We start from the raw sequence: 26,087 nt of genomic DNA, 5'->3' as shown, positions 1-26,087 counted from the left end.
GAAAAGTTTTCTGGAATAGGAAATATATCCCTGATCACCAAGATCAGCTCCTCACTGCTGCTTTCATTCAACCCATCACACATGACTGAATTTGCCTGTACTATAAGGCTCTTTACCATGCAGTTCTAGATTTTGCCAAGGCATATAGCACCTACTACCTACATAGCATTTAATGAAGTCACTGGGGCTTTGTGTGTATGTGAATATTCCCTTACGTGAAATTCTTTACAGATTTGTTTCCATCTGCTTTTGCTCTAGTGTATCAACACAATCTCTCAGATCTGATAAAAGAAATTTCATAGCAGGTTAAGTAATCTGATAGAGCATTTTCCATTAAAAAGTGCAACTCTAGAAATTTGAATTCATTGTTGGCAACAAGCCTTTCATCTTCAAAAAAGACAAAGAGCAAGAGCCAGAAATGTTGCTTTTGTTTATCACTGAAAAAATGATTCCATTTTGGAAAGATACAGATTAATAAAAATTAGTCTCTATGGGATCATAGCCCTTTTAGGAAAATATCAATAGTCTGGACAGAATATCTAAAAATGCACATGACAATGCCAGGTTGATGACATTGCACTGAAAGTTCTGGCATAACAAATTCACATGAAGTGGTGACTCTTTTTTCTCTCTTCCAGGCAAATCACACAATGACAACCGCCTATAATTAAGTCAATTAATAAATTAACTGATGACACCACATCACAGATTTCATTGAAACTGACCTTCACTCAGAAAGGAATACCTCCCCACAACCCATATGGAAGATACAATAAGGGTGTGTTTTGCAGAACTGGTAAGGATTAATCTGTCAAATAAACACCAGCTCACTCCTTTTTTTTCTCTATGGGCTACAAGAAGAAAGTAAGAAAAGCCACCACCAAGACTCCTCCTTGTAGTTGTGGTGCCTCAGAAACCAGGATAGGAGCATGTGTAGCGAGAAAGCTGTTCCAAAAGTGTTGTCTGTTTTACATATGGATATAATCTCTACGGCTATGCACTTTAAAAAAAATAAATAATCGCCAATTTTCAATATAAAGTATGTCATCTTAGGATTTAAATCAAATAGTTGTAGGATTCTTCTTGTAAAAATTACAATTTTAACTACACTTGTTGCATTCTAAACAGAGCTGTGTTCTCAAAGACTGAAAGCACTAGAAATGGTCATGGTTAACCCTGAACCACAAAAAAGGATATGGAGGCCCAAGGATGCTCTGCCTTTCTACATAATGAAAAAGGGGAAAAGGATTGGAAATTACCTTCCAATTTTGAGAAAAATGCAGACACAGAATCACTTTGTTTTAATAACTAAGGAGTTTATGGATTGTTTTCATTGTCCATTACAAACAAATAATTTGTTTATTTAATGTGCACTCAGTAATCAGATAAAATGTATGCTAAATAAATTGCTGGAGTTAGTCTGCATTAATATCATTGTCTCTCTATCAGTCTGAGAGATTTTTTTTCTATCCTGTAACCTATTAAGCTATATATATGATTTTCATAAAATAGATTACATTGCTATTTTAAAACCACCAAGCATCATAGTGAAATCAGCAGAAAAATAACTTAATGAACTTTAATAATCATAATTGTTTTGGTTATAAAAGATATTTTTCTCCTTCAGATAGTTTGAAAAAAATATTCTTTAGCATTTCCTAAATAATAAAATTCAATTAGTTCACCTTTTTTTATGAAACAGAATTTTATTATGATTTAATAACATTTTAACTAATATGTAAATGTATGCCTATCAAGGAAGTACTTTAATTGCATATATAGTCTATCATAAGAACTCACTTTCTTTATGCAAGTATACTTTAGTTGATTTAATTATCTAGACCTCTAATTACACAGTCCATACCAATCAACCAAAATGAAGCACTTCTCTAATCTTAATTTCACATGTCAAATCACTGAATATGTTTTTGCATGATTCTCATGTTAATTAGAAAGCCAGACTTTGAATGAATGACAGTGAGTTCATGAGGAGGTTAGGGGCAAACCAAGAAACATTTCATGTGGGGCCATGCTAGTCCCTATCTATTTCCCTTTCTCCAGATGATCTCCACTAGATGAGATATGAGAAATAGCAGGTTTTAGTTGTCTTTAAAAGAACATTTTCAACTTTGTCCAAACTTTTTGAAATTTTCTTTTCTCTTAGTCCACCCACAATCCCACCCTTGTAGCACAGGTTAATATCTTCTGCTGGGGACAGGTAGGAGAGGGCTCAAGATCAAGAAGGATTTCCATTTTTCTTGTGGGAGCTACAGTGGCAAGAAGTCTTACTCTTCTGGCTTTGGGTTGTGCTTACTTGGAACGTCCTGAGCATTATCCCAGCCAACACAGGACATTCTGTGTGCAGAAGGGAAGGCTTATAGGATGACCTGGAAGTTTAAACTGGCTTGCATTTGCAGCTCATGGTGGTGAACATCACATACATCAGAGGCTCTGAGAGCCATCTCATGGGGGCAAAGGAGAAGCCAGGTTTCACCAATGAGCCCTGAGGCTACAGAAAGGTGATGCGATATCTTTCTGATCTTAGTTTTCACTCTCCCAACCTAAGGCAAGAAGACCTGAAAGGTAACTAAGGATGGGTTAGCCCCAACTTTTTCGATATAACTCTTTAACTCACATTAGAAAAAGATTTGAATATCCATCAGAAAGAATGAGAGAAAATGAAAAGGCCACTTGGCCTTTTCCTGGGCTAGAGTATCTCACTTATTCACATTTAATCTGTCACTTAAATACTATTATGTCATCTGTGAAACAGTCCCACCCAGTTGGATGAGCGAAAAATGAACAGCACACTTCTTTAAAAAAATTTAACAGCTTGTTCACTGTAGTTAGCTTAAGTACAGTATTCAAAAATTTGAGGTGGAAGGAGAAGACTGCTCTAATAAAGCCACAGTGTAAGTACTGGTGAATCTAACAGGAGTAGTTTTGTGAAATTTGCCCTAACCAATTATAACAACCTGAAATTTATTCAGAATGGTGGCATTAATTTAATTCAATTTTCATAAGAAGTGATTTTATGAAGAATAAAATTATTTTTTTAGCAAATATAGACAAAAACAATTCAGTCCACGATCTCATACTGAACGTGAATTGAGATGAGACTCAGTTTTTGTAAAATAGCAACCATTTTATTGTAAAATTTTAATGCTATTGCTGTTGCAAAAAACACACTAATTCACACCATTTACTAATCTTCAGAAAGTTTTCATACTCTTATTAGACAAGACCCTGAGCCTTTCTTCAAAGCAGAGGAGTGTGAAATGAGAACCACATCTCACTTCAGTCCACTAGAGGGTGGCCTGACTCGCTCAGGGCTGTGGGACTGGATTCACACAAGAGATCCAACATTTTAATTTTTTTTTGACCTGTTGATAACCAATTCTTTGTGCTTTTTCTATAAATCATCTCCTATTATAAAGTAATTTCTTCTATATAAAAAGTATACATGATAAAAAGACCTTTTCCTAACAACATCTATCTCATTTATTGTTTTGTATATCTAGGAGAAGGGGTGATGACAATCACAAATTGTTCTACAGTTTTTTAAACCTTCACAGTTTGTATGCCCTTTGGTCACGGGCACAGAATAAATAGGGAAAAAAATAAATCATTCACCAAAGACCATGCATAAAGGGGGAAAGAAGAAAGAAAGGGAAGGAAAATTCTGGATATATAATTGGATGGCCATAAAAGACAGACTCAAGCAAAGAGAGAGATTGAGAGAAACTGACTTTTTCTCTAACTAACCCGTTTCATGGTTCATTCTGAAATTTTAATTCTCAGGAAGACGTATTATTCCTTCCTATTGATAAGCACAGGTAGTAAAATGTAATATTTAATAAAATTCAGAAGAGGAAGAATATGTAAAATATTTTCCTGTCTTAAGCTTTAAAAAAAAAATAATAATAATTAAAAAAAAGAGGCACCAATACTAGGGGCAAGGCACAACACCTATTTTCATCATACAGTATCCTCTGAACTACAGCAGCCTTTGCAGAACTTCGGCGATGTCTAATAAGTTGTTGCGAGTACAGATAACAGCCCTTAGAAGAAAAAATAATAAATAAATACAGAAAGGGGGGTGAGGGGAGAAAATCCGGACCTCCCAATGTGTTCTGTACAGACAGAAAGCGTGCCCTGTAGCTCCCGCGAATGGGAAGAGCGATGTGGGCGCGCTCACGGGCTGCTTTCGTGCATCCGCAGCCGAGCAGCAGCGGCAGCGGCAGCAGGAGCAGCAGCAGAACCAGCAGCAGCAGCAGAACCAGCAGCAGCAGCAGAACCAGCAGCAGCAGCAGCATTAGCAGCAGCAGCATTAGCAGCAGCAGTGTCACGTAGCAGCAGCACCTTGGCAGGGCCGCCGGCTCCGCTGCTGATGAGCGGCGAGCGGGCAGCAGCGCGCCCGAGGCACAGCCCAGAGCCCGAGCCGCGCACCGCCATGGAAACCGGGGGAAGTGAGAGCAGCTAGCCAGCATCTCTCTCCCTCTCGCTCTCCAATCCCCCACGCCCCCCCTCTCTCTCCCCGCTGGATTGCGAGCCTCAGACAGCCAGGCAGCAACAGCGCCTGGCAAACGCAAGGGATCTCAGCTGGCAGCACAGAGAGTCTCTCGTGTTGCAGGATATCAATAGATACATCTTTGTATTATAGACTGTTAGACACGCATGCACGCCGACTCACACCCATACATACATGTGTGCTCATCTGTTCAGGCGCTGGCTTTAATACAAGTATGTCGCTACCTGAACTAAGGATTCAAAATTACTGAGATGCAAGAACTCCTCCAGCTCTGAAACTACTCTTATTATAGGGTAAGTTCCTCTTTATTTTCAATTTTATCCTGACTTTTATCTTAACTTCTAGACTCTTTCCCCTTTCTTCTTTTGTAAAGTTATTTTATTAGTGTATTTTCACATTTTACTTTCTGAACAGAATGCAAATGCAATATGGTTTTTTTTATCTAAATATGCTTGCAATAGTATCAGATTTGTGCATTTTTAACCCTGAAAGAACATCAAAGGATAAAAAAAATATGATAGGAGAATGTTTCCACAGATATTTCAGAGGCAGTATCAAATTAAACACTTGCTCTGTGTTTTGAAACCAATAAAACAAGATACAGGACAGCCTCCTTTCTTCTCTCCAGTGCTAGGATTAAGGGAAATGCTGTTTATGTCAAGACCTAAAAACCACTGAGCAATGAGGCTGAATGAGCATATCACAAACAGTTATTGAATTTCTGCCAGGCTACATCTTAAGGACTGTGGCAAATGACTTAGCTTAAAAACATCTTCTTTGCAGTCAGAAGGGACAGTGTGAATGTCTGATTACTGATGAAGCTGGAACGGACGGGTTAGGTAAAAAGGATCACATTAAGCAGAGGAGTTCTAATCTTCTTTGGTAATTAACAGCATCTCAGCAGGGTCCCTGTATTTACATGGGAGGAGAGTGTTTAAATACATCACCATAAAAGCTTTGCCTGTTTTAGTAGAGCAAGGCTCAGAACTGTTTGTCTTCGCTTTCCATGTCTTTGTTTTCACATGTCGAGCTGGAGTTTTTGCCCAGCACTGCTGATGAGAAAGAGAACCCAACACAGGGGGAAGGAGAAGGCAGCAAATGCAGGGAGCTAGAAAAATATCAGAGATTTTCTATTCAATCAATTTAATCAACTCGAAATTCCAGGCTAGCACTACAGTTGTCTAATGTGCTTGTGCTTATGCATGTGTATGTCATTACTTCCATGCAGTACCAGAGTACCTCAGTATCCTTTCAGATGAACACACATTCGGTAAAGTGCATCAGCATGGATCTGTGATTTATGCACCAGTGAAAGACAGAGATAGATTTTACTTTACACCATGAAAAAGACAGGTTAGCCTTCTAATGCTTGCTTCAAAGTGAAAAAAATACAGTCTGCATCTTCCCATATGCTTTTGTTTGCTTTTTAGAGTACTACAACTGTATTAAAAACACCTCAGTATTTTGATTATTTCTCCTACCCCTTTTTCTCCCTTCAGCCCCCTCACGTCTGTGCACTCTGGAGAACATCATAAAGATTCTGTTCCTTTGCACCAATGTAATTATTTGTTTGTAATTTTAGAGCTACTGTGTTCTGAGAAACAAGCACTGTGAAAGAACCATCAACAGATAGCCACTGGCTTTAAGTCTGTCACCTTTCCAAAAATGACAGAAAATGGGTAGCTTAACAATACGTATGGTAAGAAGTCAATTAATTCAGGTGACCTTTGTAGATGGTGACAATAAAGCAGCTCTGACAATATGCCACAGCATTCAACATTCCCCCTGGAAAATGAATGAGCTTAAGAAGAGGTTTTCTTTTCAGAGTACAAAATGAAAGGTATTGAAGCATTAGCTCCTGCTATTGGCAAGCTTCCTTCTTCTATTTTAGGTTGTCTGTGAAACCTGTTTAAAGCAAGCTGACTTATTTTATTACATGAAACACAATCTCTGGTCTAATTAATTAAATATCCTGTTTTCATTCACACTGCATGTGCACTTTAGTTGTTAAGCATTTCCAGTTCCTGGTCTGCATTTTTACAAAATGTGCTATAAAATAAGTGGAGAAAATCTGATTCTGATCTCCTCATGCTATGTGCAAAGGACTACTCAGAGGAAACTTTTTCTACATGCCTTGGTAGCTGAGCAGCTTTTCTAAATGCTTATCCTCATTCATTTTTAATGCAGAAAATAAGTAAATATGGGTAACTTTACACAAATGCATCTTAGGTTTTGCCACATATACTGTAATGTGCTTCTTCAAAATATGATATAGATATGCCAAAGAGCTTCAGAAAAATGTGGCCATTTCAATCATACATGTACAGAGAACATATGGTGTAGATGAAGCATCTCTTCACAGCATAGACATTCTTAACCAGCAAAGCAGGCAAAATGTATGGTAACTGTATTTTGGTTAATACTCCCTCAAAGCTCCTGCAATAATGTTGTAGTGTCAGCCAAGGACTGGCTGATGTTGTTATGGTAACCCCAAAGTCCCGCCTTTTAGGGTGGCAGCTCTGAGTGTGACATCAGAGCATGCCTGCTTGGAGTACCCTGAAGTGGGTGAGTACCTCATTTTCACACCTGAATTAGACCAGATCAACTAAGCAACGTTGCTACCTGTAATGCAGATTAAAAATTTAATGCATAACCTTTATTAACTGATCAAGATTGAGCAGTTTATGGAAATAAGTCCTGCTTTTCACTTGTAATCACTTGTCCCTTGTCACTGGAAAACAAAACTAAGTGTTTGTGAGAGAGAGCAAACCATTTAGAAGTGTTGGAGCCACTTTCTTTGACTCTTGCCCATAACCTTTATTATATTAATAATTACAAGCTAACCAAAAACTTTTCTGCCTGCTGACAATCACCCTTAACTAAAGTTATACTGGTATTTAATAGCCAAGTTTTAGAGTATTAAAACAATAGAAGAAGATCAGCAGTAGATAACGAAAGTTTTTCAAGACAAGCTCTATCTACAATTGAAAGTAAAGTCACCACATGATACCTTTGATACCTTTTTTCAACTACATATAGCTGTTCTTAGTGATTCCTGGTACATTAATGTTTTAGTTAATTCATATATCCTTTCTTCAGATAGTACCATTAAAAGCTGAAGGAAAACAAACTCTTGAGAAAGGCATTTTCAGAAACTACCTTGACATACTCTTCCATGTCAAATTCCACAAACTCTACCTTAATATCAAGTACCAAAAACTGACAATGAAAAACCAATTTCACATGTAGCACTCAAGGAACTATTTTCTGAAGACAAAGGAATGGACAGTTTCTAAAATTTTTCTGAAGATCAAAAATAAGACTACATTTTTTTAACAGTATGCCTTCTACAAGCCTTCATACTATAAAATAATACTAATTCTCATTCAAACAACACAACAAGCAATTAAAATCCTTTGCTTCACTGAAAGAAAATGCCAGTAGAATTTGAGAAGAAACAGTAGTGACAGATGTCATTAGAAAGGTCATTAAACACATTAGTATTAAGAGAAAAATCAATGCTTCTCATTAAAACTGTAATGTAACTGTAAAAAGGAATTACTGCACCTTTTACTTATTCAACTGACCAGTCCACAAACTATTAAAACCTGTTATTATGAAATGGTGTAGTTCATAAAGAACTTATTTAAATAAACAGTATGACCTTCAGTTTTATACACAAAATCTATAAATTATTTCATCAATTTTTCTTCAATAAATTCATATCCTCAACTGAATGGAGCTGATAAATGTTTATTAGCAGAGCACATGGAGCTATACACATCTGCACCAGAGAAAGATCCAATATGGATGCCAATAAGATTATTTCACATTGGGTTCTTTGTGGAGTAGTTGAATGTGACGCCTTGTGAGAAAGACTGTTTTCATGAGGGTCAAGTACAAACTACTTTCACAATTTTACTTAATCCAATTACCCTCTCCCAACAGGATTTCATATTCTTTATACATGGAACATCAACCATAATGCAAGCTACAGGCATGCTCTGGCTTCTAGCATTCACCAAACTGCTTACTTTTCTTCAAAGCAAAAACAAATGCAGACATTAAAATAAAGGGGAAGTTTCATTTTAAAAACACAAAGTTCTACAGCATATCCTTGGAACCATTATCCTTCATTTAGAAATACTTCTTTTTCACAAAACATTTATCTCAACTCTCTTTCAGTTTGGCCACAAGCAGCAACGGTCTAACTCAAAAGAAATGAGAAAAAAAGATCTCTCTAGTCACATTATTTCATTCAGTTGTTGTATTTCTGGAATTCATTAAAATACCTGCCCAAAATTTAATGGTAGTTTAATTCTACTGACCTCTGTATTAGAGTAGAAAAAATTTTACCTCTTTTGTGCTCCCAGTTCCCACAGTCTCAGTCAAACTGGGAAATGCTTTTTGACAACACTGGCACTAAAGAAATCATTTAGCTTTTCTCTTTCCTGAATAATAAGTATTTAGAGGTAAACACTGCAAAGTAGAATAAAATGCTAAAAGGAATATTTTTTTTAAATGTCTACTGATTATTAGTATTACCCCAAGAGTCTTTTAATAGACATTTCTTGTTATGCAAATAGTAACTAGTCTGCCAGGAAATACTTTGAATTCTCTGAATATTTGGCATAAAAAAGGTACAAATCTTAAGTTAAGCTGTACCCAGAAATCTCTGGGCATCCAGCTGCTAGTACGAAAAAAATAAGAAAAAAAAAAATTTATACAATTATATGTCTAGGGATCAGACAATTTCAGAAATTACCCATTTAATAAATTATGGAATAATAAAACAAAAACCAAAAAAAAGTGCAGTGCCATAGAACACACAATGAAGAACAAAGTTGTGCATTGGGACTTTTTTTTTAAATTGCCATAGTACTCTATGCTATAGTATTCTATTATATCATCATCCTGGATAAGGAAAGATGACTCCCAAATTGTCTTTAAAAAAACAACATGATGGTCAGACATTACTAGGGCTCTTCTAGTGTGGTGTTGAAAGGTTAAAGGAAACTCGGTTGGTTAGTTTTGTCATGGTGCTAAAACAAAAAGTCATTCTTACTTGAAATAGAATTAGAAATACATACCAGATTTGGGAAGCATTTAAATAAGTACAATTATGGGACTCATTCCCTGAATAAGGATAAATACAATTGTCTCCTACTTTACAATAGTAGCAAATTTCTGCTGAGAACAGATATATATGTGTCGTTATTTATATCATATTTATGTGATTTATTCAGTACCTAGAGACCTAATAAAATTTTTCATCTTGACAGGAATAATTTTTATGTGAAAATAGAAACTTTTCTCAAAGATTTTTAGCTAGTGTCACGGTAGCTATAAATAGAAAGACTAGAGAGAGACATTTGTTTCTTCACCCCAAGCTCATTCCTGTTGCCAAGTTCTCTCAAGTCACTGAACTTCCTCTCCCCTCTGGAAAGCAGCTTTCTCTAGAGGTCATGTCAAGCATCAGCAATTTTTGTAGATGACACTTAACAGTGAGCTAATTCACCCAAGTGCAGTAGAGAGCAGTGCAGTGTTTCCACCAAAGTGCAGAATTACCTGCTGAGCTCCCCACCCCAGCTGGCTCCATGTTGCATGCCACAGAAGGAGCTGAGAGACAGGAGAGCCAACACTGGTCAAGGCTCACATGGGAGCTGAGTCTTCCAGAAAAAACTCATTTCTGTGTAACAACAGCTCCAAACCCACTGCATAATACTAAACTGCTCTCTTTTGTGTGTTCCATACAGAAATCAGGCAGTGCTGTAAAAATTCTTCCTCCCTCTGCACTGCAAAAGGATGTTCTGAAACAATTCAATCAATTTATAAAGTACAGTATTTTCTTTTGTCAAATTCTAAACAAATAAAAAAAGCCTTCCAGTATGAAAAATATAATTACAGTCAAGTGATGCTTTATTACCAATGTAGCTTGAGGGACATTATCTGCACAATTCCTATTTAATATCACTTTATAACAAAACATAGTTACTTAGGTTATCCTCCTAAGTATAACACAAAAGATTATCCTAGATATATTGTGCATATTACAGCATTTTGGACATGTATTTCTTTTTTGCACAAGATGCACCATAATAACTTTCTGAAAAGTCAGCCAAGACCGTAGAGCCGCTATTTCATCACACTCTCACAATACAGTAATTTTACTATTTCAGTTTAATATGTTTGGCCAGTTACTTGCTGGTAAGCCAAATACAAGGCTCAAACTCAACAGCACTTGATAGAAATGGAATGATTAATAATGATTATACCCATTTATAGAGGTATCCTTATGAGGTGAGAGAAGACAAAATGAGGTAATTGCAAATATAATGATCTGTTAAGCTAGAAATGTTTGTCTGAATAGCAATTTCATCCAAAATGTATAATTCAGGTAATGTATTCTTCTGAATGTTGCTTTGATATAGATTATCCAGTCATCAATATTTTGTCAGACAAACACACTTTCAGTCATTTTATTTTTATTGTAAAATAAGAGACAAAAAGAATATTTAGCATACCATTCCAGGGTTAGACTCCAAACTCTAAGCTCCAGAAAACAAGGGAAAGTACTCTGCCTTCCAACAGCAGCAGCCAGATTGCTGAGCTCTTTCCTGAGCAGAAAGATGAGCCAGACAATCTGAGGAACTGCACAGAAATATTTCTGCATTTCTCACTTCCACCTAAGGATAATATGCATGTTGGGACACACATTATACAAACCCTACACTCCCTCTCATAGGAAGCAATCACCTTGCATATTAGTGCATAGAGTCATTTTAATGAGGCTACTCAAGGCAATGCAGACCCAAGTGCCTTTATTAGGCATTTAAATATTGCCTTCAGCAGGTATCATTTAACAGTAAACTGTAACTAGAACAGAAAACTAAAATTACATACAATTTCAAAGATTTGAATCTTAAATTACCTATATGTTGTCCAAATTATTAAGTACATTTATGATCTCCAGTCATTTCAGTTCAAGCAAAGTATATAGAGCCACATATCTGAAATTCACATACTTGGAGGTCCTGGCATTCTGCACCATACTGAAATACCCTTTGCTCTTTTAAGGTTTGAAAAATCCATAAATTTGCTGGTTTTGAAATGTTATTCTCATTATTGCTCTGATAGCCTCTGAGGTTTACTCAAAATTCACAAAAAGAAATAAAAAACCCTCCATTTACCTTAGGTGAATGTGGATTAAGTATTTGTAATCGTTGCTTTAAATTTAGTTTATATATCAGTTCTTCAAAAAGCATCTTGTGTTGATATGCCATTATATAAATCCTAGCAACAACAAACAAAAAGTACAGAAAATATTTAAAATATTAAAATATTTAAAACAATGAAAAAGTGATAAAAAGTTTAAATAAACACACAATATCTGTGCCTGGCACAAATATGGCAGGGAAAATATCATAGTTATGTTGGGATTGTAGACTACCCACTTACAACTACTCGGTGGTAAGCACATTAAAAGTTGTGGCATAAAACCACCACACTACTATTTAATCTCTCACATAAAGTTAACCAAACTTTCAGAAAGTCCGAGTAAATTCTATTAAAGCCACTCCATATTAATTACAATGTAGATATTTATTTATGCAATAAAAAGTAATCAATGCTCAGGGCTGATGAAGATGTTCAATTCCATAAAAATTAAATTTGCATTAGCATTGCTTTGAAATAAATTTTGTTTGGCATGTCAAAGCACAATATTGAATCCACCATGATCTGTTTGCAATGGAATGGTCAAACAACAAGATTTACAAGTAGTAAACTCCAGTTTGATTTTTACCTTCCATGAGCTGTTCTGGCATAAAAGCAGACTTGGCTTTGAGTGGGAGGTTGGACTAAAGAGTTCCTGAGGTCCCTTCCACTTGACTATCCCATGATGATCCTCTCAACAGAAAGGCTTGCTTCTCTGCCAGCACTGCCTGGGGTAACGATGTACAGCACCACTGTCATCGGAGCCTGCTCAGATGTCTTGGTATGACTGCATCAGATGAGAGCAATTTAGATGTTACTAGAGGTGAAGGGCACTGTTCAATCTGTCTCTGAGCTAGTTGTATGGAGCTGAAAATTCTGAAAAGGCAGACAGTCTGCTGGACTGCTAAAGGAAATAAAACTCCATTTGGTCACAAGGCAGTATTTGCTTTGCTGTTACCTACCAAGAAAAGAGTCATTCAATGAAGTCCCAGCAGGACACTAAGAATGGTTTAAATGTCCTACTAGCTTGTTTAAAATTTTTTAAATAACACACTATATTCATTCAGTTAACAGAAAGCAACTGTTTTCTAGGAAGAGAGAAGCACGATTCCCTGAAACATTACCATCTTAATTTGCAATCTCTGTATTTCTGCTCAGCCAGGTGTTCAGTGTCTTCCACAGATCTGGGGCTGAATTCACTACAGTTTTATACACGGTTTGAAAAATACAGCATTAGCAATCATGAATTACAGTTAGTATAATAACCACTTCATATCAAGTACTAAACTTTGGCTTTAACTTCCTAGAGTGGTATTTTACCCCATGTAGTGAATATACTTAAGCTGTTTCACTCTTTACATGTTATAAACCTGCAATGAGTTTCATGAGAAGTGGTTCTGCTGAGAAAACTTGTCAGTTTGAAGGTATTATTCATGCTGAGTTTCCATAGTCATCGCCAATATCAAGATTACTTACTCCAATACCAAGATTATCAAGATACTCTACCAGAGTAATTTAAGAAACACAAATTGGTCAATTAAATTTCCCTAAAATGTAAAGTTCCTTTTTACAGATGGCTAAAGAGACACCATTTTAAGCCCTAATTTTGAAAAAAGCAATGTGCGAAGGACAACAAACTAGAGCCACACAATAGTAATACCTGTAACCTCACAGAAGCCATGGAGTGGAAAGCAGGACAGAAATAAACTGCAGCACTAAATTTAAACCTTTGCTCTAAACTTATCAGTGGATAACATAAGACAGCCCTTTCTGTTGTTAGTTCTGCATGTGCATAAAATCATTGTCATGAGCTTCACTTAGTACTAAGTTTAAAGGGAAGGTTGGTAAGGCCTTTAAAGCATTTTTCTCATATTAGAACCATCATGTGCAGAGAGATTGCATTTGTATTCTTTAGCATAGGTAAATGTTATAATTTGAGAATGTTTTTAAAGAAAAATGTTTCTGAAAAAAGTAAATTATATTGCTGATATTTATCACTGCTATAAAATCAACTCCCTAAGAAAATTTTCCAATACTGGAATACTCTAAACTCAAAAGTATGAAGAATAAAGAAGTTTTAGAAAAAGAATTTCAACAAAATAATCATTATAGACTATGTTTATCTATGACAGTTACATCTGCCAGATAAAGTCTGCTTGTTGGCATTCACTGGGGTTAAGTATTTGAATGTAACTCAAATCAAAATGTTAATGAATCATTATAAAATTATTTCTTCTTGTAACAAGGATGCATTTCTCATTATGCAGTAATTTGCAGAATTTATTAACAAACATTTTCCAAAACAAGCACAGAAAGGTTTGCTTTAACAAGAATTCCAGTTCAGTCCTAAATAGGACTTTTGTGAGAACAAGAAAATCTTGTCTTTCTAAACGCCTGCTGGTTTTTAACTCAGACTCTCATACTCAAGATAGATGCTTAATGGAATTTGAATAATTTGAACAATTACAGGAAATCATATTTAAGTGCAAAGGACAACTTTTAAAATTCAATTTCATTTCTGTTTACACGCCCTGATAACCACACATAGCAAACATGATCAGCACTTACAGCAGCCACAGCTATATCTTATTGACAGTAAATCTAGATAGTTTGACAGGGCAAAAACCAGTTTAAGCTTAGCAGTTGAATGCTTAAATGCCTTTCATAGCCATGCAAAATACAAGTGTATGGGAGATTCAAAGTAGAAGATGAAGCAGATCTAATTCATTGTTATGTAAATAGTACAGAGGAAAACCATAAAGAACAAATTGAGAATACGAGACTATATATGATACTGCTTTCCACACTGCCAATTTACATGTGTTTTATTCTTGGACTTTTTCTGTAAAATGCAAAAACTGGTTACCCTAGCAACTGCCACATGTTACTCAGTTTATTTCTGAGGTACAGAGCAGCCTATAAAAGAATAACATTGTGCACTTCTATTAGGATCTCTCAGCACCACAAAGAATTCAGAATTTCATGTGCCAGCATGTGCATGTATTTTCTGAAAGTTTTAAGAAAGTATAGTAAAGAAAGAGTATTGTGCATATTTTGTAAACTCATTTTCTTTCAGGTTTATGTGCAAATTAAAAACAAAGATTAGGAGCTGTATGGAGAAAAATGTATACTCTGTCCAACCTGGTAGTTGTTTTCTGTATTTTTTTTTATTACAGTTCTATTAGACATCTGTAGCAAATAAGTAAAGCTTTCAAAACTTCTTTAATGATATCATCTTCCAGAGCATACTAGGGACCTGAGCAGCCTGGTAAAGTGTAAGGTGTCTCTGCCCATGGTGGGAGGGGTTGGAAATAAGATGATCTTTAACGTCCCTTTAAGCTCAAATTATTCAATGATTCTATGATAATCATTATGAAGATCTCAAGTTATCATCTGTGAAAGGTTAAGATTTAGTTCAAAGTAAGAATTAAAGGATTTTGCAGATGCTCATTAATTATATGCCCTCCCTCCCCAAAATGCAGAACTCTTTGTTACATGTCTAGCCCCTACATAATTTATGAGTCTTGCAATGTAGTACAAAATAATCAGAATGATAAAAAGGAAGTGAACTGAAGTTAGCCATTAATGAACATATTTTAAGGAAAACTCTGTCATTCTTTCACTTTTGAAGCCTAGAAAGCAGCCTCTGTGTCCACTGGAGATCCACAGCCCCTGGTCCTAGAGACAGCAGTCTGCACAGGAACCAAGCCAAGGCTCATAATTTATACTTTATAGGTCAACGTTAAGCATTTTTTCCCTTCTTCCAGTAATTTTTTTTTCTGGTTTCCACATGAAAATATTTTTTAATAGAATAGAGGAAAACACTTGGTTACATCCTGACTCCTCATTCCAAAGACATGATTTTTCCCATTAAGATAATGAAAAATATTTCTTCATTTGTACTTGAAATAGAATAATCAAAAATTAAAAAGTCTTTGGATTTAAATAAGCATTTTTATGTTTGAATATTCTTCCTGCTAGCTATTTTCACAAGCCCTAACCAGTAAATGCCGCTCTGTCTGTTTTACTTATCTCTGCTGACTTCTTCTGTATCATCATATACCTGAAAAGAATACAAAAGCTAAGGAATATCTTAGCAGAAGAAAATAAGCCCAGATACATTTTTTCCTATGGTTATCAGGGATGGGGATTTCAACATGTAGCTAAAACTGCAAATTATAGCATTAGATTGACAAGCAAAACAAGAGCATATGTACAACTCCTTAACAGGTAAGAAGTTTTGAACAGATCTGGCAGCACCCTCTTGGACTGGAAGGGTAAACTAATAGAGACTAATTCTGTATTCAGGCTTTGGGAAGCATTCAAACTAAAAGTGCCTCAGACGTTACTGCTATGAGCATATGCTTCCCTTTGTATTTTTGTGATGCTTGCTTTAATCAAACTACAGAAACACAATAGCAGGGAACATATAAACAGACCTTTTTTGCATTCCCTTGGGACATACTATAGGGTAATCAATTGTAAATTAATTGGGGAAAATTTGTTTTGCATAGCATAGAGAGGCAAAACATTAATTCAGAATCATTTGCTTAATGGCAATTCTAATATGTTATGCATGTATTCAACCTTGTTTTTTTTACAGTGAGATGCAAAACAATTATCAGGGATGTAAATACCAATAAACTGTAATCTACATCTCTATTTCAAATAAAAGTAGAGTCAAAACACTAGATAAAATTTAATTTCTGCCAAGAAATACTCAGATTAGTTATTTGAGTGCATCAAATCTTCCATCAGCTTATGAGAATTTATAACCATTTCATTACATTTAGGCACACTGGGTACAGATATGCAATGCCACTCAACAGCACAGAGGTTTCATGTTGTACAGTCTATCTGGATGTAAGCATTCAAGCCAGTGCTAGCCCTTCATCTGTTACTTACTTTAGGTCTTATAAAAACCATACCTGCTCTGAGAAACAAATACTGAGCTATTAATGGTGTAAGTCTAAAAATAATTATCTTTATTTTTAAACAAAATCCTGCATTTGGTTTGGCTTTTATTAGTCTAGGTAGATAAGCAGATAAGTAAATTAATGTATGTGATAAAGCGACAGAGAGAATTTTTAAAAGTTACTCTATGGTTAAAGTCCCTAGGCACATCTTCAAGTGAAAGCACAAGCACATAAAGAAACAAAAGAAAAATATGTGAAAAATACATAAAAAAAAAAAAGTTTATTTGCCCTAACAAGCAAGTCACCTTCATTCGAGACTTAGTGAATGTGAGATTCAATAAATGCCATTCTTGTCAGGGCCATAGGCTTGTTGTTACAAATCAAGAGCACAACTATTTTGTGTCTATAAAGAACCCTCCAGACGATTTTTCTGTGCAACACTTATCTTATGAATGAAACACCATAATCAGTCTCTTAAACTGTAGGTTCTTTATTAATATATGCTTTGGTTTAACAGAAATTAATTTTTATTTTTAACACTACAAACAACCTGATGCAAATTTAACCTGATTGTTGACTAGGTCTCTGATAGAAGGCAGAGAGGAACGAGCAGCTAGAAATCTTATTGCATGTATGGAAAAGAGCGGTTTGTGATGATTTTTGCTTTTCATACCACTAATGAGGTTTGAGACCTCATTTTTGAAGTTCCTGTCCTCAAATCCACCATTTCCACTGCCAGAGGCATTGTAGGTCAAATGTGGTTATCTCAGAAAGATAAGGTTTTTGTGACTGTCTTTTGTAGGTACAAGCCTAAGCCCCAGAGGCACTCTATGTCCATGTGGTTATCTTAGAAAATAAAGCTCATCACCACACAATTCTACAATCTATGCCTAACCAGACACAATCGAGCCCTCAGGAATTAATGGACTTTCCTAAGTGGCATAAAAAGCATCTCTCAGCAGAAAGAAAACACTGTGCACTGGATCATTCTGTTCAAATTCCTTCCATTTAAGAATCCAATATATAGTTTACAAGTAGTTCTAGAAGTATTCCTGGTATATTTAGAACTTATGTCTATAACATAGAAATAAAAACATCCAAAAAAAATTGCTAAGGATTTTTATAAAAGTTACATTGCATTCAGAATCCAGACATTCTGAATCATATTTGCTTTTTTTTTTTTCTGCTTTTCAAATTTGTTTGCAGGAATAAATCTGTGTTCACACAAAAAGCTGTGCAAAATGAATTCTGAGTCTATTACTTGAAATTGTTCAGCTGTAAAACATATTCTGGCTTGGATTCAACAAAGTTCACAAGCAACAGTTTATGAAAAGTGAGTCATTTACTTTGAAAGTACCTCCAACACAAAGTATTACACAGAGGTAACAGTAAACTCAGAATATCAAATAACAAATGTGAATTATTATGTTTTTTCAGACTGGTTAGATGGGAAAAGGAAAAAGTGTTGAAAAAAAAAGCGGGTAACTACTGTAATCAAGAACTGGTAAATGAAATCCAGTACATATGACAGCACACCGCAGAAAGTCAGAAACATCAATAACCCAAAGAGATGTGGAGCTTGGCCTAGAATTTGAGACCCTTCACATTATGTTTGAGAAACACTGAGCTCTCATAACAGGTTGACAGCATTGTAGATGCTGGTTTCATTCACCTCTTTTAGGCCTAAAGGATTGAGAAGTCTAATTCTTACCACATGGGTCCCCAAACAGCCATTAGGAAAAGAGCCTTAGTCTGAGTGGGAAAAAAGCCCTCAAAGGACAAAGCAATGAATGTTTAAATTTTTTTTTATTTTTTTTTTTTAATGAGAGCTGCTAGAGATCACTGTGTAGAGCAGAATTAGGATTAAATCAACATCAATTTGATTTTATTTCCAAAGATGGTGACCAGAGAATGGAAAGTAGGAAATATCCCCAACTCTCCTCTTTGCCCTCATCATCCCATCTGCCTCTATGAGACAAAACTTGTCTGTACCTATTCCTTTCAGCATAAATCAACAATTAAATGTAATAATATTATCTTGTCATTTTAAATTGTACTCAGAATGCTAGCCATCAAGGAAGGAGTTAACTAATTCCTTATCATTCCACAGCTATTTTATAAACATAAGGTGCAACAGAGATGACCAAATTAAAAAAAAATAAAAATTAAAGAAAATCATAGTCATTCTGAAAACTTTGACATTTTTTTTTACAAAATATATTTCCTTAAAACTCTGAACCTGGCTTGCAGGAAAACTATGAATATAATGAATGGTACATAGCAGCATTCCACAAATTATGATGTGAAAGGCTGGGAGACATGCATGGACCTACTTTAAGTTGATTTCCAGTCAATAAGCATTCCGAATATTTTCCAGGCACAAAATCAAATGAGACCACAATTAACCTCAGCTGGATTCTGACATATGCCCATACTACAGAATGCTCTATCTGTATCTTCCTTTCCTGAAGCCAGACACTGAAATTTTATTTTTAACTCTACTGACAATGTCTACTTTATGAGGAAATAGATGCAGCTTTGCAGCAAGTGTCATTGCCTCCATGAATATTGTCACATCAGATAGAAGTCACCAAAATCTGATGCTAATCATTTTGAATATTAAAATAAAAAAAGGAAGCTAAAGACTATTATAGCAAGCATTGCTCTAGAAGTATGTTGCCTGACAGACTTGAAGAATTACCTGTACATGTCTGGTATAGTTTTGTAACCCTGGAAAATTCTTTCTATAACACGCAGAATGGACGCCTAACACTTGTAAACATTAAAGTATCAAACTAGCATGGGTAGCCTCTGGAGCCAAGGATTTTTCTTCCAGTGAAACAAATTCTATTTCATGCTGCTTAGATATTATTATTTTTAAAAGAGAATGCAATTAAAACTATGGTGAAAAATTCATCGAGAGCGACTTTCATAACAAAAGTATTACAGACTCAATAGCAGTAAGATAGGAATGAGCCTGTTCCAAAACAATCTGCCTAAACTAATTACCGAACTAATGAAGGCTAATCATTTCAAACCTTAATAACAGCTTGAAAAATATGCTATTTCACAATTAAGCAAATGAACCAGAAAGATTTTTTTTTCATTAGAATGTGCTGATTTATCTTTCCATTGGATTTCAAGGATCACATTTGTATACAATCTACTACTTTATTTATAGAGTTAAAGAAAATAAATCAAAACAAACCTTCCCATTCATCAAAAATAGTTTTTTGCAAGTTTCTTTTACATTCTATTATAAATTCAGTGGGAAGAAATTTTGCCTCCCTCTCCTTAATAGTTCTAGAAATTTAGTTCATATATAGAGAAGTATTTGAGGACATTAATAGGAGCATTTCAGCTTTAACAGAATAGAAATCTTACTTTTCTGGCCTAGGGAGGTCTAATTGCAATTCCTCAAAGAATTAAAACCCTAATAATAGCTTGGAAGACCAGAAAGACAAGAAAGAAAAAATAAAAAAAAATAAGCTTATCAAGACATCTTTACCATTTCCTTAGTTATTAGTTTGGTAACCACACAGTATTAAAATGAGATTATTCAGCCTAAGAAAAAATCAACTATGAATGCTTAACTGACTAGTTAAGCATAGCTAATAGTCTTTTGATTCACAAACACTGAGCATTAGCTATAACCAAAACATCCTTGGTACTATCTTATTTATTAGGTCATCATCCTGGGCAGTCATGATAAGAAAAAGGATTTCTAATCCTTATGGAAAAACATTCAGATGTTTTTCTAACTCTCAACAAAACAATTGACTTCAAAGCATGAGTTCCCTTGACAAAAAAGGGTTTGGTAATAGATCAAGCTACTAAGAACATAACCTGCTCAAAATTTTTGGACTGGTGCAGATTACTACAAGATAATGTTCAAAGGAATACCAAGCCTTGCCTTATCTTTGTCAACATGTAATTGTAGCCTTCCATTTTTATTTCTTTCTAGGTAATTATAGGGGTTTGTAACTAACTAGCTATGTCTCCACCTGCTGTAGAAATTCCATCTTTCATTAAAACCTTAGGCTAGTGAATAATGGTTTTCTGTGTCCAGAAGACTACAAACTACAAGGACATTAAAAAGGATTGAGACATCCTGACTTTGGAGAGAACACATCTCTATAAATCTTCAGTATTTTGTTCCAAGATTGGCTTCTATTAACGACCAAAAAATGTTTAAAATGTTTTTAAAGTTGAACCTTGAAAAATAAGTATTTACAGAAAAAAGGCAACTAAACAGAAAAATTATTTGTATCCTATAAATTTACATTCAATTCTAATTTTTAACAGCAACCTGGGAATTATAATGAAACTAAAACTCAATTTTCAAGCCAAACATTTTTATGGCCTTTAGGGTATTTTCCGTACTGCTTGAAATGCAAGTCCTAAAAGCCTACTCCTGAAGGACTGCCAAACAAAGCTATTCCACCTCATAACTACTCAACTTTCTACTCATTACCTCTATAACTTTCAAATGCTATTTCATCTTCCCTGGATGTTGCTCACATTATTGCTCATGAATACCAAGAGACAGAAAAAAAGCATTGTGTCACCTTCAAGGGAATGTTTTCAGGACTTTTCAAGTTCTCAGCCATTCAGATGTGATGCTTTGCCTATTCATTTAATCACAGAATAATCTCAACCTTTAACCAACTGAAAATTACTGGATGGCACCAGACATTCAGAACAGAAATTTCAGAAATACATCAGGATCATTTTCTACAACCAGTAGAGGAAAGTGTACCTGATTGGCCAAGTTTTGATAACATAGGAATTAGAAAACTCAGTGTTCCACACTCCATTTTCCAAATCTGGATTTACTTTCAAAATTTTCATTTCCCACATACAACAGGATACAATGATAAAGACAGTTTGAAGCATACTTTAACAAACCTAAGGACCACTATGAATTTTGATCTTCAAATCATTTCCATGTTTTATTTTCTCTGTACTAGAAATGTTAAAGCAACTTAAGGTGACATTTCCTAGCTCATTAACAGAGGACACAAAGTCATTTGCAAGGAGACAGACAGGTGGTTTATAACTTCCATCATTATAATATCAAACAAGGTGACAACTATTGCCTCAAGGAAGGATAATTACACTACAAGAGAACTTAAGCTATATATTTAGTTCACATGTATAAGAACTGGAAGAACAAAGCCACACACCAAAGCTGAATTATCCTCATTTACCTGTTTAAATTATGATTGACCATATTAACCCTCAATTTCCTTTTGCTGGTATTGGTTTTCAGACTTCATCAGCTAACTCCATCAAGTGAATTATCTTCAAAGTATCTGCACTACCTGTTATGCACTGCTGCAACATAGAAGATCTATTAATAATTTTAGGGACACACCACAGCACCTTAATCTCATTTTTCAGATGGTCAATCAAATGCTATTGGGATGTTGTCTGCCTGGTTTTAACATACTAGCTAAGGAAGGGTGAGTTAAGAAGTCAATACACCCTTCCAAATATCAGTGTCCACTGCTTTAAACTCTTCCATGGTATATGCATATTTTTCTTCTCAGCAATATATCTTCTTAATTACCATTTTCTTCTCTATAGCAACATATATAGTTTTAAATACAGCAGATTGAATGTAGGATTAAAAAGAAACCTAAGCCATCACCTTAAGTCAGCATGTATCTGGAGATTTTCCATGTTCTTTCTATTCTTCTAAACAATTTACCTAGGACACCATGTATTCTTCCATTATGTTTGCCCACGGTGTTTTTTATATATATACCCTTAATTATTTTCCATATATAGCAGTATGAATTTTCAGTTAGTCCCAGTTAGTTTTCAGACACATTCCTATTGAACTGGGGAGAACCATTTATTAATTCAACAAAGATCAACAGCAATTAATCTTCATATGGCCTCTCATAGTTGACATATTTTTCTAGAATTATGATGCACATACAAGGAGAAAAACAACTCCACATTTATTCAATAAATATAACTACTCCTTATCTAGCTGTAAATGATTTGACACTTACTAAATATTTGTACAAAGAACTAACAACTCTTTCTCTATTGTCAACAAATCTAAAACTGTTTTACAGAGGAAGCAACCTTCATTTCCCTAGTTTATTTCAGAAAATGCATTATAATTTTCCTCATACCAACTGATACTGCCCTAATTTCAATTTGTTGTATTGAACCATAATGACCAGCACCATACACTGCATTTCATGAGGATTCTTACCTGTAGCCAATAAGCTAACATGATTCTTGGCATCTGCTGAGTTCATCATTTTTATTTCACAAGCATTCTGGTGCCAGTGGTGCCCCTATGAGTAAGGAAGCATACTCTGTCTTTGTCCTGACTTCTGATAATCACTCTGATGACTTCCAGCTTTGAATCAGGAATTAGTACTAGACCCTGAAAGCACAACTTGTCATTTTACACTGTTGAAATATCACACTATTGCAAGATCTATCTTTACTTATTCAAGTTGTTTTACGGCTGAAAAAGACAACCATGTCATTATCTGAAAGCATGAAGGCTGAAGTCAGGCTTTAAAAAAATGTCTTAGAATAAAAATGCAGTTGCTTTGGCATAACATCATTACAAAATTATGCCAAATCCATCTTTGGAAGGACAAACTGGAAGGACAGTTTGAAATGGTTTATTTGTCCCACTTTAATACGTGTGATAAAAAAAGCTGTTCCATAATCACCACTAATAGCATCTTTTCAGTATCTTAATTCTAACTTGCCTTTTCTTTAGTCTGAAGAGCAACTTTTCCATAGCAAGAGGCATTTCATTGCACAAATACATCTGTGCATCTCCATCATTCTGATCATAATGTATGAGGTAGTGTTCCTTCCTGTGTCTATATAAGCACCTCCAGTAGACATGTCTATCCAAAATCTTGGAATCATAAGTAGGAGCCACAACAAAATACAAGAGAAATTATGGATGTCAAGGAAAATCTAATGCAAACTTTCAATTACAGTGATTGCAATCTGGTTGATTGGCATGAATTCTTGAACAATAAATCCTGGTCAAAATTCTTTGGAAGATGAGAATGTCAGATTTTGTGCTGATGTCAGATTTGGCATCCAAAATTCAGAAAGGTGATACAAAGATGATAGATTCTGGAAAGCTAAGAAAAAAATACAAAATCAAGATGTGGCTATATCATGTAAGTTTCATAATTGAAGTAATCCTGTTCAATGCTAATGAATCAAATCATTTAACATTAAGGAATTGGGTCAATCTTTCACTTCAGACAAAATTTAAAAGAATATTTTGAAATAACAGTAAAACACTAGAAGAGTCATACATTGGGAAATAATGGAGTGGGATTGGTGAGTATTGTATCTACACATGCTGAAAACATTTAAAATAACTTTCAATTTTGAAAGGAAGTCAAAAGCACTTGAAGGAGGATTCAGTTAATATTCCAGGAACTGTAAGATTATTTTGCTGTAGTGACACACACTGTAGAAGGAATATGATACTTAACTATAAGTACTGCTGTTTATCTGTATTGTATTTATCATCTTTCTTCTGGTCTTATTTTAAAAAGTAAATTTTGAGGAGATGATATCATCATTTTAATGTATATATTTCTGAGGAAATAAAAAGTGAACCATGGTAAACATATGATGTGGTTTAGAGCAAATGAATAGGCTATAAAAGCCAAAAAACCCCATAATTTTAGGTCTAAATATAACATTAGTTTTGAGAATCACATGAAAAAAAAACCCTTAACATGTAGTAGCATTAATGACATGCTCAGTTGAGCAAAAACTGTAATTAAAACTAAATACAAACCCAAATAGTTTCTGCAATTAAAACAGTATATGACAGTATCTCTATGAGTTTGTAATTCATGAGTATGCCTTAAATTACCCCAACTTATAAAACACAGCAGAAAAGAGAACTTTTATTTCCTGATCTTTACAATAATATTCTGGTTTATGCATTGTCAGTTCTTGCATCCTGAAGTGTTATTTTTCATCAATCAATTTCTCTACACTGCCTCAAGCAAAAAAATTACAAAATAATTACAAAAAAATTATCTATTTTTGTTGAACAATACATTGTGAACCTGGTTCCTCAGGTGTCTCTGAATGAAAGTAATCACCCAATATAGTCAGAACTGTAAAAAAGCAAGTCAGCCTAATTTGGTAAGAATATTCATGACATCTCTAAATAAAAATATTTCTACCGGTACCTCAAAAATAAACCATTTTTTGAGTTTTAGTTTCTGCTTACTGTAATGATAAGCAATAAATGTTTTGCCTTCATGTATCTCAAACTAAATTTCATGTAATATGTTCTAAGTATACACCAATTACTGGCTGTGATTGTTGCAGAATGTTGCTGATATAAATGCATTCATTAAACCCATTTATAGCTTTGGATTATTACAGTTGATATTCAATAAAAGACATAATTTTTCTTTAAATTATTATAATAGCATTTACCTTGATGTGACCATGTCCCAAACAAACCATAAATAGAAGAAAAAACTAAAAGGTGAATTCACTAAATATTCAGAGGCTGCCATTAAAGACTGACAATTTAAAGTAATTCAGGTCTTCAAAGTCTAAATTTCTGTTATTGACAAATTATAGAATAGAAATTGTAACTCCTAAAATTGCCATGATTATTATTATTATACTAGTTTTATTACAGTGACCTTTTCCCCCATGATAGAAAACAAAACAAAACAAAACAACCAATTTCCAAGGAAAATATCATGTGGTAAGTATGCCACTACCTGTTTCTGTCTTTATTACAGATATCTGAACACACCTATTTCTATGGTTTAGGCATATTTAGTATTTACATTTTAGGAGCCCCAGAGGAAAAACATATGCAGATTTTGCCAGTAGCTTTGCTGGATTTTGGCTAGGCTTTTTTACTAGTCAAATCTACTACAGACTTGCAGAATCTATATGGTAGCTTTCTAGAAAATCAAGCCAAAACTGGCCCGAAATCTTTAGTTCTGGCCATCTGCTAGAAGCATCTGGTAGCTGGGTACATGCACCCACATCCAGAACGTGACTGCTCTCTTGCCAACTATGTGCCTAGGTAACTGCCAATATGTGCTTCTCCACTGCTAGCATGACAACTGTCAAAATGAAGCTGAACGTATACGAATAAATCGAAATTAAACTAACATATTACTTTCCTATGTTGCAGCCATCCTTTTTGTTGCTTGATAACGGCAACGATAAATAAGTCTCACAGTGAAATCTGTCTAAGGCTAAGAACTACAGCAAGGATACCAAGGATCTAAGTGTTTTGAAGAGTTATTTGTAACATTTTAGTCTGTATTCTCTGACAACTAGAAGTATATATGTATACTAGTGATGTGTTACATCTCTATATAAAAACATCAGAATTATACATGCACTATCTGATTCAGGAAGAAGAAATA

The 26,087-nt window shown here is 34.8% G+C and overlaps 2 protein-coding genes across 4 annotated transcripts in view; one reads left to right on the top strand and one right to left on the bottom strand.

Moving 5' to 3' along the window:
* Window positions 1–26,087, bottom strand: part of IMMP2L (inner mitochondrial membrane peptidase subunit 2) — a 399,803-nt gene that overhangs the window by 202,674 nt on the left and 171,042 nt on the right. The window lies entirely within an intron of this gene.
* LRRN3 (leucine rich repeat neuronal 3) overlaps window positions 4,300–26,087 on the top strand; it is a 31,984-nt gene continuing 10,196 nt past the window's right edge. For both annotated transcript variants that reach the window (XM_015628272.3, XM_015628269.3), the window contains exon 1: window positions 4,300–4,824. The gene's annotated coding sequence lies outside the window, so the exon portion shown is untranslated. The remainder of the gene's footprint in view (window positions 4,825–26,087) is intronic.

Source organism: Parus major, chromosome 1A (assembly GCF_001522545.3).
Source record: "Parus major isolate Abel chromosome 1A, Parus_major1.1, whole genome shotgun sequence".
Lineage (NCBI taxonomy): Eukaryota > Metazoa > Chordata > Aves > Passeriformes > Paridae > Parus > Parus major.
Note: the sequence above shows the minus strand (reverse complement) of the source record. Positions and strands in the feature narration are given on the sequence as shown.